The sequence below is a fragment of the Chiloscyllium plagiosum genome, unplaced genomic scaffold (genome assembly GCF_004010195.1).
Source record: "Chiloscyllium plagiosum isolate BGI_BamShark_2017 unplaced genomic scaffold, ASM401019v2 scaf_68, whole genome shotgun sequence".
Classification (NCBI taxonomy): Eukaryota; Metazoa; Chordata; class Chondrichthyes; order Orectolobiformes; family Hemiscylliidae; genus Chiloscyllium; species Chiloscyllium plagiosum.
In genome coordinates, this window is record NW_025215306.1 from 42199 (window position 1) to 52610 (window position 10412).

General features: G+C 46.1%; 1 pseudogene; it reads left to right on the forward strand.

Moving 5' to 3' along the window:
* The first annotated feature begins 7280 nt into the window (after nt 1–7280).
* The window catches only part of LOC122548270, a 10426-nt pseudogene continuing 7294 nt past the window's right edge, over nt 7281–10412 (forward strand).

Consider the following 10412-nt stretch of genomic DNA (forward strand, 5'->3'; position numbering starts at 1 on the left):
CCATCCACCCCTGCACCTCCTCCCCCCACCCTTGTAAAACACTTCAATGAACATGCCTCCTCCCTTCCCTGAAGACTGCTCCACAGACTGTGCACCCTCCCAGAGAAAAAGCATTGTTCCTAATTTCCTGAAACTAAAAGGTCCCTTGTTTTAATATTGTTCGCTCATTCTTCCCTTAACTCTTCAATGAACATGCCTCCTCCCTTCCCTGAAGACTGCTCCACAGACTGTGCACCCTCCCAGAGAAAAAGCATTGTTCCTAATTTCCTGAAACTAAAAGGTCCCTTGTTTTAATATTGTTCGCTCATTCTTCCCTTTCCCATGAAGGGAAACATCCTTTCAGTGTCATGTTACATCCCCTCAGCATCTTAATGTCTTACAATTACCTCTAATTTTTTCTAAACTGGAATGAAGACATACTTTGTCTATCCAACCTTTCCTCAAATGTCCTCATTTCAAGAATCCCTTGTGTGAATATTGTATCACTTATTCAATGAAGGGAATGTTTGCCTGCACCTCACCTAAAAAATATTTCCCACAGAGGGTGGGAGTGCATGGGATCACAACAGCTGGTGGAAGTAGGCACGTTAGCAATGTTTAAGGCCATCTTGATAGTCACATGAACAGGAGCTCATTTCAAGAATCCCTTGTGAATATTGTATCACTTATTCAATGAAGGGAAAGTTTGCCTGCACCTCACCTAAAAAATATTTCCCCAGAGGGTGGGAGTGCATGGGATCACAACAGCTGGTGGAAGTAGGCACATTAGCAATGTTTAAGGCCATCTTGATAGTCACATGAACAGGAGTCAAACAGGGAGAGAAACCACAAATAGTGGGTCAAAATCAGAATTAGCAATCAGTGCAGTTTGGTGGGCTGTAGGGCCTGTTCCTGTGCTCTATTGTATAAGTTGACTAAAACTGTGCCGAGTAATCTGGATGCAGTCTTTCCAGTGGCCTGTACAACTGTTTACCATATTCTATTCCCTTTTCTAATTAACAGTCTTCCATTTATCTTCCAATGTAGTTGGCTCTCAGCAGAGTATGTGCAGTCCATTGTGACCCTACTGCCCCAAAGCAATCAGGTGCCCTTTTCCAGTCCCAGCTTCCTGAACACAGCAGGTAGGGCTACAGCTTACAGCACTGATGGTGAAGATACAGCTAATTTTGTAAAATAGCTTAGAGTCTCTGCTTCTACCAGTAGCTCGGGCAGTGAGCTCCAGCCACCCCCCAGCCTCTGCAGGAAATGTACTTCCTCATGTCCTCTCTAACCTTTCTGCTGTTTTATCTTGAATCTATAATCTCTGGTTTTGAAACTCCCTCCTAAAGGAAACCGGTTCCTCCTGTTCGCTGTCTCTACCCCTCACCATTCTGTGTGCATCAATCTTGTCACATCCTCAGCCTTCTCTAATCCAAGGAAAACTACCCCAACCTCTCCAATCCCCTTTAGCTTGAATCTATAATCTCTGGTTTTGAAACTTCCTCCTAAAGGAAACCGGTTCCTCCTGTTCACTGTCTCTACCCCTCACCATTCTGTGTGCATCAATCTTGTCACATCCTCAGCCTTCTCTAATCCAAGGAAAACAACCCCAACCTCTCCAATCCCCAATCATTATGACAATTCTCCATCCCTGGCAATATTTACTAGCTTACTTAGTATGGAAACAGGCCCTTTGGCTCAACAATTTCACACACACCGGCTGAAGTGTGACCCACCCAGACTCATTTCCCTCTGACTAATGCACCTAAGCCTACGGGCAATTTAGCATGAATAATTCACCTAACCTGCACATCTTTGGACTGTGGGAGGAAACTGGAGCACCTGGAGGAAACCCACACAGACACAGGGAGAATGTGCAAACTCCACAGTTGCCTGAGGCAGGAATTGAACCCAGCTCTCTGGTGCGGAGAGGCAGCAGTGCTAACCACCGTGCCTGGAATGTGGTGACCAGAACTGCATGGAGTACTCCAGGTGTGCCCTCACCACTGCATTACACAGTTCCATCATTATATCCTGACTTTTGTATGCTATCCCTTTTTGCCAGGGAAGGAGAGCATTCCATCTGCCTTCACAACCATATCTACTTGTACTGCTTTAGGGACCTGTGGACTTCCACACCAAGATCTCACTTCATCTACTCTCCATTCCCATTTATTGCTGATTCCCTTTTACTGTTTGCCCTCTTAGTGCATCACCTCCCACTGACAGCATATGAAGCATGTATCAGGACACCAAGCTCCCTCTGAAACTCCGAGTTCTGCAACTTCTCTCCATTTAAGTAATCTGCTTTTTTTATTCTTCCTGCTGATGTGAGCAAGTTCACACTTTGCAATATTTCCCTACCCTTCTCCAAATCTCTCAAGATACAGTGACCTTGAAGATATCAATTCATGTGCTGGGCCCCTTCAGACTAAGGGATGGTGATTTTTCTGACTTCTCCAGTTGCTTATCCATCACCATTCTTGACAGGATGTGAAAAAATCTTTGTTCCGCATTCTGCAGAGCAATGTGTGAATACCTCATTGCTGTTAATGTTCAGAACTGTGCCTGCTATCCTCATCAATTGAGGGTAATACTGGAGTTGGTAATGCTCAATGATTGGCCTGGATTCTCCAGGAATTGAGAATCACTGTTTTGATCACTTCTGTTTATGATTGTGAGGAAATATAAAGAAATGGTGGATGTGACTACATTTACAACGGTCAAAAGACATTTGGATAAGGCAAGGTTTGGAGTGATATGAGCCAGGAGCAGGCGCTGGGGGAATAGTTTAGTTTGGGATTTTGTTTGACACGCTCCGGTGAAAGATCTCTTGCCATGCTCTATGGCTCTGTGACAGAATAAAGGATTATATTGTTTTGTTGCCATTTTCTTGAAAGTATCTCTTGACTAGATGTAAGAATGTTGTGAAGAGGAATAAAGGCTGTTTGGGGAACAAGCATTTAAATAATGAGGCATTTTGCTTCCCAATTGGTGGAGGAATACAGTGTGTCAGAAGGATGCATGTTTTGACCAACAAATGCCGGAAGAGTGGGGGGCAAGTTATGTCATGAAACCTCTCAGAATCTATCTGAGCACGGTTGGAAACCCTCGAGATCCATTAAAATCCTCTGCTGTGCTGATATTGGTCACCTCTCTGAAATTACATTGAAGCAGAGTGATATCCCGGTTTGAAGGGGATTGGGGAGGGTCACCAGGTTACACATTGAGGTCGAATAATTTTGCAGCCACAGCACTCTGATCCCAGTTTTAGGGCCACTAGGATCTGTCCTCTACTCATGAAAACCAGCGGGAGGACCACGCTAAGCAATGGGAGAGGTGGTGCCATATCACTTGCTATTCCACAGAGGGGGGGTACATTACAGTGGTATTATTGCTGGACTGTTAATCCAGTCACCCACATAATGTCTGGTCACCTGTGTTTAAGTCCCACCATGGTAGACAGTGAAATTGGAAGTCAATACATCTGAAATTCAGAGTCCCATGATGAGCATGAATCCATTGTCAATTGTCGGAAAACCCCATCTAGTTCAATAATGTACCTTAAGGAGGGAAACTGCCATCCATACCTGGTCTGGCCTAGATGTGACACCAGACCCACAGCAATGTGGTTGAATCATAACTGCCCTCTGGGCAATTAGGGATGGGCAATAAATGCTGGCCCAGCCAGTGATACGGTCATCATGTGAATGAATAAATAAAACACTTTGCTCTCCGCTCAACATCCTTGTGCTGGGCCCACTGTAACATTGCAAAGAATCACAATGCAAGCTCAAGAAACAACACTTCATTTTCTACTGAGACATTTTACAGTTTCCAGGACTCAATACTGAATTCCACAATATTAGACACCCGTCCTCCATTTCTCATGCAATCTCACCAACCTCCCCTCTCCCTCAAGGCTGTATCTAGTTTATTTCATTTCCAGCTGAGAGGACCCATTTGCTCCCTATCATGCCTTAATTTACACCCAACTCTCTTTCTCTTTCACCACAATTAGTGACCCCCTTGTCTCTTGCAGTGAGTGTCTACACCATTTGCCCCCCTTGCTCCTGTCCCCTCCACCTCGCTTTGTGTGAAAAACATAAAAAGGTATTTTCCAACACAGTTCAGAATGGGTTCTGGGTAATCCAAGATGGAGGACAGGGAAAAATTGAGACTGTAAGAGTTGCTCCTTTTTTGAGGTACTTCATGGGTTGGAAGTGATTTGCTCAAATTCCAGGAGCAGCAATTACTGTTTTATATACTGTTGCATTGTTTTGGAACGCTGGGGAAAAAGATCAAAACAACAGCACTTTTAAAAGGAGGAAGACACGAAAGGCAGTGACCACATGGTCAATGAGGGAGAGAGAGAAAGAAACACTGATTACTGACACAGCAGTGACTCTCCACAGTTACTGCCTTTGCTGTTTGAGTTCAAATATCTCTGGACATCGTTGTGCAACGAGGAACAATTTAAAAAACAGCAACATTCACAGCTGACCTTGGATGAACCTGCGTGGGAGAGCTCACAGCACAGGAACAGATAAATGCATAGTTTTTAACATGTAACCTTGCTGTAATTTTACAGTTTCCAGGACTCAATACTGAATTCCACAATATTAGACACCCGTCCTCCATTTCTCATGCAATCTCACCAACCTCCCCTCTCCCTCAAGGCTGTATCTAGTTTATTTCATTTCCAGCTGAGAGGACCCATTTGCTCCCTATCATGCCTTAATTTACACCCAACTCTCTTTCTCTTTCACCACAATTAGTGACCCCCTTGTCTCTTGCAGTGAGTGTCTACACCATTTGCCCCCCTTGCTCCTGTCCCCTCCACCTCGCTTTGTGTGAAACCAACTCTCTTTCTCTTTCACCACAATTAGTGACCACCTTGTGTCTTGCAGTGAGTGTCTACACCATTTGCCCCCCTTGCTCCTGTCCCCTCCACCTCGCTTTGTGTGAAAAACATAAAAAGGTATTTTCCAACACAGTTCAGAATGGGTTCTGGGTAATCCAAGATGGAGGATGGGGAAAAATTGAGACTGTAAGAGTTGCTCCTTTTTTGAGGTATTTCATGGGTTGGAGGTGATTTGCTCAAATTCCAGGAGCAGCAATTACTGTTTTATATACTGTTGCATTGTTTTGGAACGCTGGGGAAAAAGATCAAAACAACAGCACTTTTAAAAGGAGGAAGACACGAAAGGAAGACACATGGTCAATGAGGGAGAGAGAGAAAGAAACACTGATTACTGACACAGCAGTGAATCTGCACAGTTACTGCCTTTGCTGTTTGAGTTCAAATATCTCTGGACATCGTTGTGCATCGAGGAACAATTTAAAAAACAGGAACATTCACAGCTGACCTTGGATGAACCTGCGTGGGAGAGCTCACAGCACAGGAACAGATAAATGCATAGTTTTTAACATGTAACCTTGCTGCAATTCTACAGTAGTGAATCGATTGGGTTCTTGATTATTGATATCTATCTCTTGATTGAATTTTAAAAATATAAACCATAAGGACTAAATTAGCCTGGAGCACTGTTTTTGGACCAAAAAAAGGGTGCTATTTTGTTGGTCTGTAGATTGTGAAGGAGAAAAGATGCCTTTCGTAGAGTGATGTGCTCTTCCTGTGGGATGTGGGAGATTAGGTAGTGTTTCCATGTTACTGATCATTATGTCTGCAGAAAGTGTCTTTGGTTGTGAATCCTATCAGATCGCATGGATTGGTTGGAGCAACAGTTAGAGGCAATGAGGAATTTACAGGAACTAGGGGGTATGATGGATGGCAGTTACAGGAAGGGAAAAACAAACACAGATACAGTCAGGTACATGGGTTAACTCCAGGAAAGGTAGAAGGGGTAGGCAGGTGGTGTAGAAGTCTCCTGTGGGTATCCCCATCTCAAATAAGGATGCTGTTTTGGAAAATGTAAGGGGTGATAGACTCTCAGGGGAGTGTAGCACGAACATCCAACTTCCTGGTATCAAGACTGGTTGTAATGTAACGAGGGGTACATTGGCTTCCAAGCGATCGATTGTAGTAGGTGACTCCCTTGTCAGAGGCACAGACAGCAGTGAAAAATCTGAATGGCATGTTGCCTCCCTGGTGTCAGTATCAAGGATATCTCAGAGAGGGTGCAGAGTGTTCTCAAAGGAGAGAGGGACCATTATACACATTGGACCCAACGACATAGGAAAAGGATGTGATTCTGAAGAGAGAATATCGAAAGTTAGGCAGGAATTTAAAAAGGACGTTCACGAGGGGCGTATTATCTGGATTACTCCCGGTGCTACAACCCAGTGAGGGTCGGAATAGGAGGATAAAGCAGATAAATGTATGGCTGAGGAGATGGTGCAGGAGTAGAAGGGCTAACATTGTGGGATCATTAGAATTTCTTCTGGGATAGAAGTGATCTGTACAAGAAGAATGGATTGCACCTGAATTGGAAGGGGACTAATACACTGGCAGGGAGTTTTTAAACTAGTAAGGTGGGACCCGAACAAAGCAGAGAACAGCATATGACTGACAAATTAAACTGCATTCATTTCAATACAAGAGGCTGAACAGGGAAGGCAGATGAACACAGGACATGGTTAGAAACATGAGACTGGGATATCATAGCAATTATAGAAACATGGCTTATGGATGGACAGGACTGGCAGATTAATGTTCCTGGATACAAATGGAAGGATAGAAAGGGAGACAAGAGAGGAGGGGGAAATGGTGTTTTTGATAGGGGATAGCATTACTGCTGTATGTATTTCTGGCAATACATCCAGGGAAGTTACTTGGGTGGAACTGAGAAATACAAAATGAATAATAACCCATTGGGATTGTATTATACATCCCCTAATAGCGGGAAATTGAGAAATAAATTTGTAAGGAGATTTCAGTTATCTGTAAGAATATGGTAGGGGGTTTTAACTTTCCAAACATAGATTAGGACTGCCATTGTGGTAAAGTTTTAGATGGAAAGGAATTTGTTCAGTGTGTACAAGAACATTTCCTGATTCAGTATGTGGATGTACCTACTAGAGAAGGTGCAATACTTGACCTACTCTTGGGAAATAATGCAGGGCAGGTGACTGAGGTGTCAGTGGGGGAGCACTTTGGGGCCAGTGACCGTAATTCATGTGGAAGCACATTATCTGAAATGGCAAGTTTAAAGAACAGTGAGGGTTTACCCAAATGAATGAATGAAACACGGAAGGAAGGAATTACTTAACAAGCCCCGTGTTCCCAGGCCAGTCACAGATTGCAATAACCTGGACAGAAAGAATCGATTTATTGCGATATGGGAAACCCCGCCGTGGAGCAGGGAGCTGCTGCACTGCGATTGGTTTCCTCACCAATTAGCGGCTATAAAGCGGGTTGGTGCTCAGGGGCGGGCACAGATTCAGGCAGCGCGATGGGACATTGGTTGGTTTGGTGTCTGTACCTTTGGGCCGCTCGGCCCTTCCTGGTCTCTGCTGTGTGTCCTCCGGAGCCGGGCTGGAGGCTGCCGTGTGGCCTGGCCACTATCAACAGCACTGAGTGCATCAAGCAGGGCTGCTGCTTTCAGTCCCCGAGTCTCAGTGGGCAATCCTGTTTCTACAACCTGAGAGACAGCCCAGGTAAGCAGCCCAGCCTCCTCCCGGAGCGGAGCCCACCCCGAATGGGGGGGGGAAGGAAGCATGAGGACCACCCCAGGCTGGCACTGAGGAAATAACCCGGGACTTGTTGGTGTTTCCTTGTGCAATGGTGAAGGGCTGTTTGTGGGAGTCAGTGGGAGGAAGGCAAAGGGGCCTGTCCCTGAGGAAATAACCCAGGAACATGATGCTGTCCCTCCCTAGTCAAGTAGGGGATAATCCCGAGTGAAGCGGCTGGTTGGTTTGATGATGGATAATGTTATCCTGGTCTCATGGTGTTTAATAACCAGCTTTATCAGGGGTTTGACCTGAGGGTTAACTTGCTATGATATTGCAAAGATTCCCAGTGCCCCTGTAATGTTGAGGTGTCTCATTTGCTGTAACTGTTAATGGCTTCAGTTAGAAACTGCGCAGCTGAAACGATGCTGCTTGGGATTGTGGTCAGAGTTCTCTTACCAAGGAAAAGCTGGTGTCACCATAGGGAGATGATTGACAGCTTCTACATACTCACTGGTGGAGTGAGTGCTTGGGGTGGATAAATCACCTGGTCTGTGTATGTCACCATAGGGAGGTGATTGACAGCTTCTACATACTCACTGGTGGAGTGAGTGCTTGGTGGATAAATCACCTGGTCTGTGTAGCTGGTATCCTCCATGTTAAAGGAGGTGGAGATAAATTACTACACACTTTTCAGATTCCACCCTCATTGGAGTGAGGTAGAATGGGCTTGTGCTTTTCTCATGTTTGTGGGTGACTTACTATCCACAACCACCTCAAACCCCACCAATTCCCACAGCTACCTTGACAACACAGCCTCTCTCTTTCCCCCTCATTTCACAAAAATGTGATTCCCATACTTTCAATTTCTGACTCTACTGTATCTCTTCCCAGGATGAGGATTCCATTCCAGGACAACCCAAGATGTTCTTCATCCATTGAGGGCATTATTAATCACAGGGGACAGGGTGTAACTACCCCTGTCCCCTGTGATTAATAATGCCCTCAAATGTATCTCCCGCTTCCTGCATCTCTGCCCTGCAATCCCCTTCTCTTCCTTCTGGCCTTATCCCTTCAAAGATATCCCTGGTCCTCCATACCACCACATCAAGTTCCAAAGCAACACCACCATCCTCTGCCATACTTTTGCTACCTGCAGATAGATTCCATCACCAAACAGATATTTCCTTCCCCACTGCTATCTGCTTTCTGCAGGGCCCACTGACTAAGTCCCTTGTCAGTTCCACATGCTATTTTCCCTCCTCCTGCCCCCTCACCCAAACATCTGGAACCTTTGCCTGCAACTGCACAAAATGCAATGCTGGCTCCTTCCTGTCTAAGGTCCCAAACAATCCTGCCACACTTGGCAGAGATTCACCTGCACCTCTCCCAGTCTGGTGTTTTTGCATCCATTGTTCCCAATTTTGAGTGTACCACCGTGTAGACTCAGGATCTGGTTTGTGAATCATTAGTGCTCTGTATGCTCCAATCAACACCAGCTTCTGGTTGCTAGCCATTTCAACTCCTCCCACTTTGTGACACATTCCTCCTGGGCCTTCCTGCTGTCAAAATAAGGCCGCATACAAACTGGAGGAACAATACATCATGCTGTGTCAGTGGCTTACAGCCCAGTGGCCTTACACAGTTCACCAGCTTCTAAATCACTCCATCCCCCAACCTCATCCCACATCCAGCCTTCCCTCTCCTCCTGCCTCCTTGACTGGACCTAACCTTTTCCTCTTCCCATGCACCTATCCAGTCCATCTTTCCCAAACTGTGTCCACCTATCACCATCCCTCTACCTTCCTGTGGCCCCGCTACTTCCCTCTCCTTACCTGTGCTCCCCAGCCCTGATGAAGGGTCCCAACCCAGAAATGTTGACTTTCCTGCTCCTCTGATGCCTGGCCTGCTGTGCTTTTCCAGCTCCACACTTTATTGACACTGACTGCAGTTCTCGCTCTCTCCAAATTGCTGAAAACTAGACCATAAAGCCTCTGCCAAGGATGCCAGCCTTTGAAGTCTTCCTCCTCTATCCATGAAGATCTGTGGGTGTCTTCCACTGCAAACCCTGGTCATCTCCTCCACCCTGAAGATCTTCAACCACATCCTGAAACATTCCTGTTACTACAGCCATGTCTCCTTCATCAGCACCTGCTGATGCAGCCAGCTCATCCCATGGACTCCAGACAACATGTAGACCATCTCAATCCAGACCAAACATGATCATTGCTACCTCCAGCATGTTTACAGCCTCTAGAAAGTGCTGGCCCTGCAGATCCTCAGCTCCACACTGACAGCCATGCACTGACATCCCCTGTCACTACAGTCAGCCCTGCGCTGGCTCTGGGATGGGGTGGGGGAGGAGAGAAGAGGAGACTATCTCTCTCAGGCTAGCCAGCAAAAGACATTTGTTCTTCCTCAACCAAGGGTCTTTCTGTGCCCTATTGGACATCAAAGATGGCAAATCCACCAAAGACTCTCTCATATATTCTTACCACCTTCCCCCCCCCCCCCCCCCCCCCCCCCCCCCCCCCCCCCCCCCCCCTCCCCACCCCCATTCCACCCTATCCCTGATCACCACCTGAATTTGTCTGATGCCATTAACCACACGTCTGCTCCAGCCAATCCTGCAGACACTACTGCCCAGGTGATTGTTTCCACATGTACCCACTCCCAACTCCAGGTTAACACCATCTCAGCTCTTCCCACCCCCTGTCCTCTCCCGTTTGGTTCAGGAACACTCCACCACCTTTTTCATAAAGCAATTAAACCAATCCTTCAGAAATTAATCTCTTCCCATT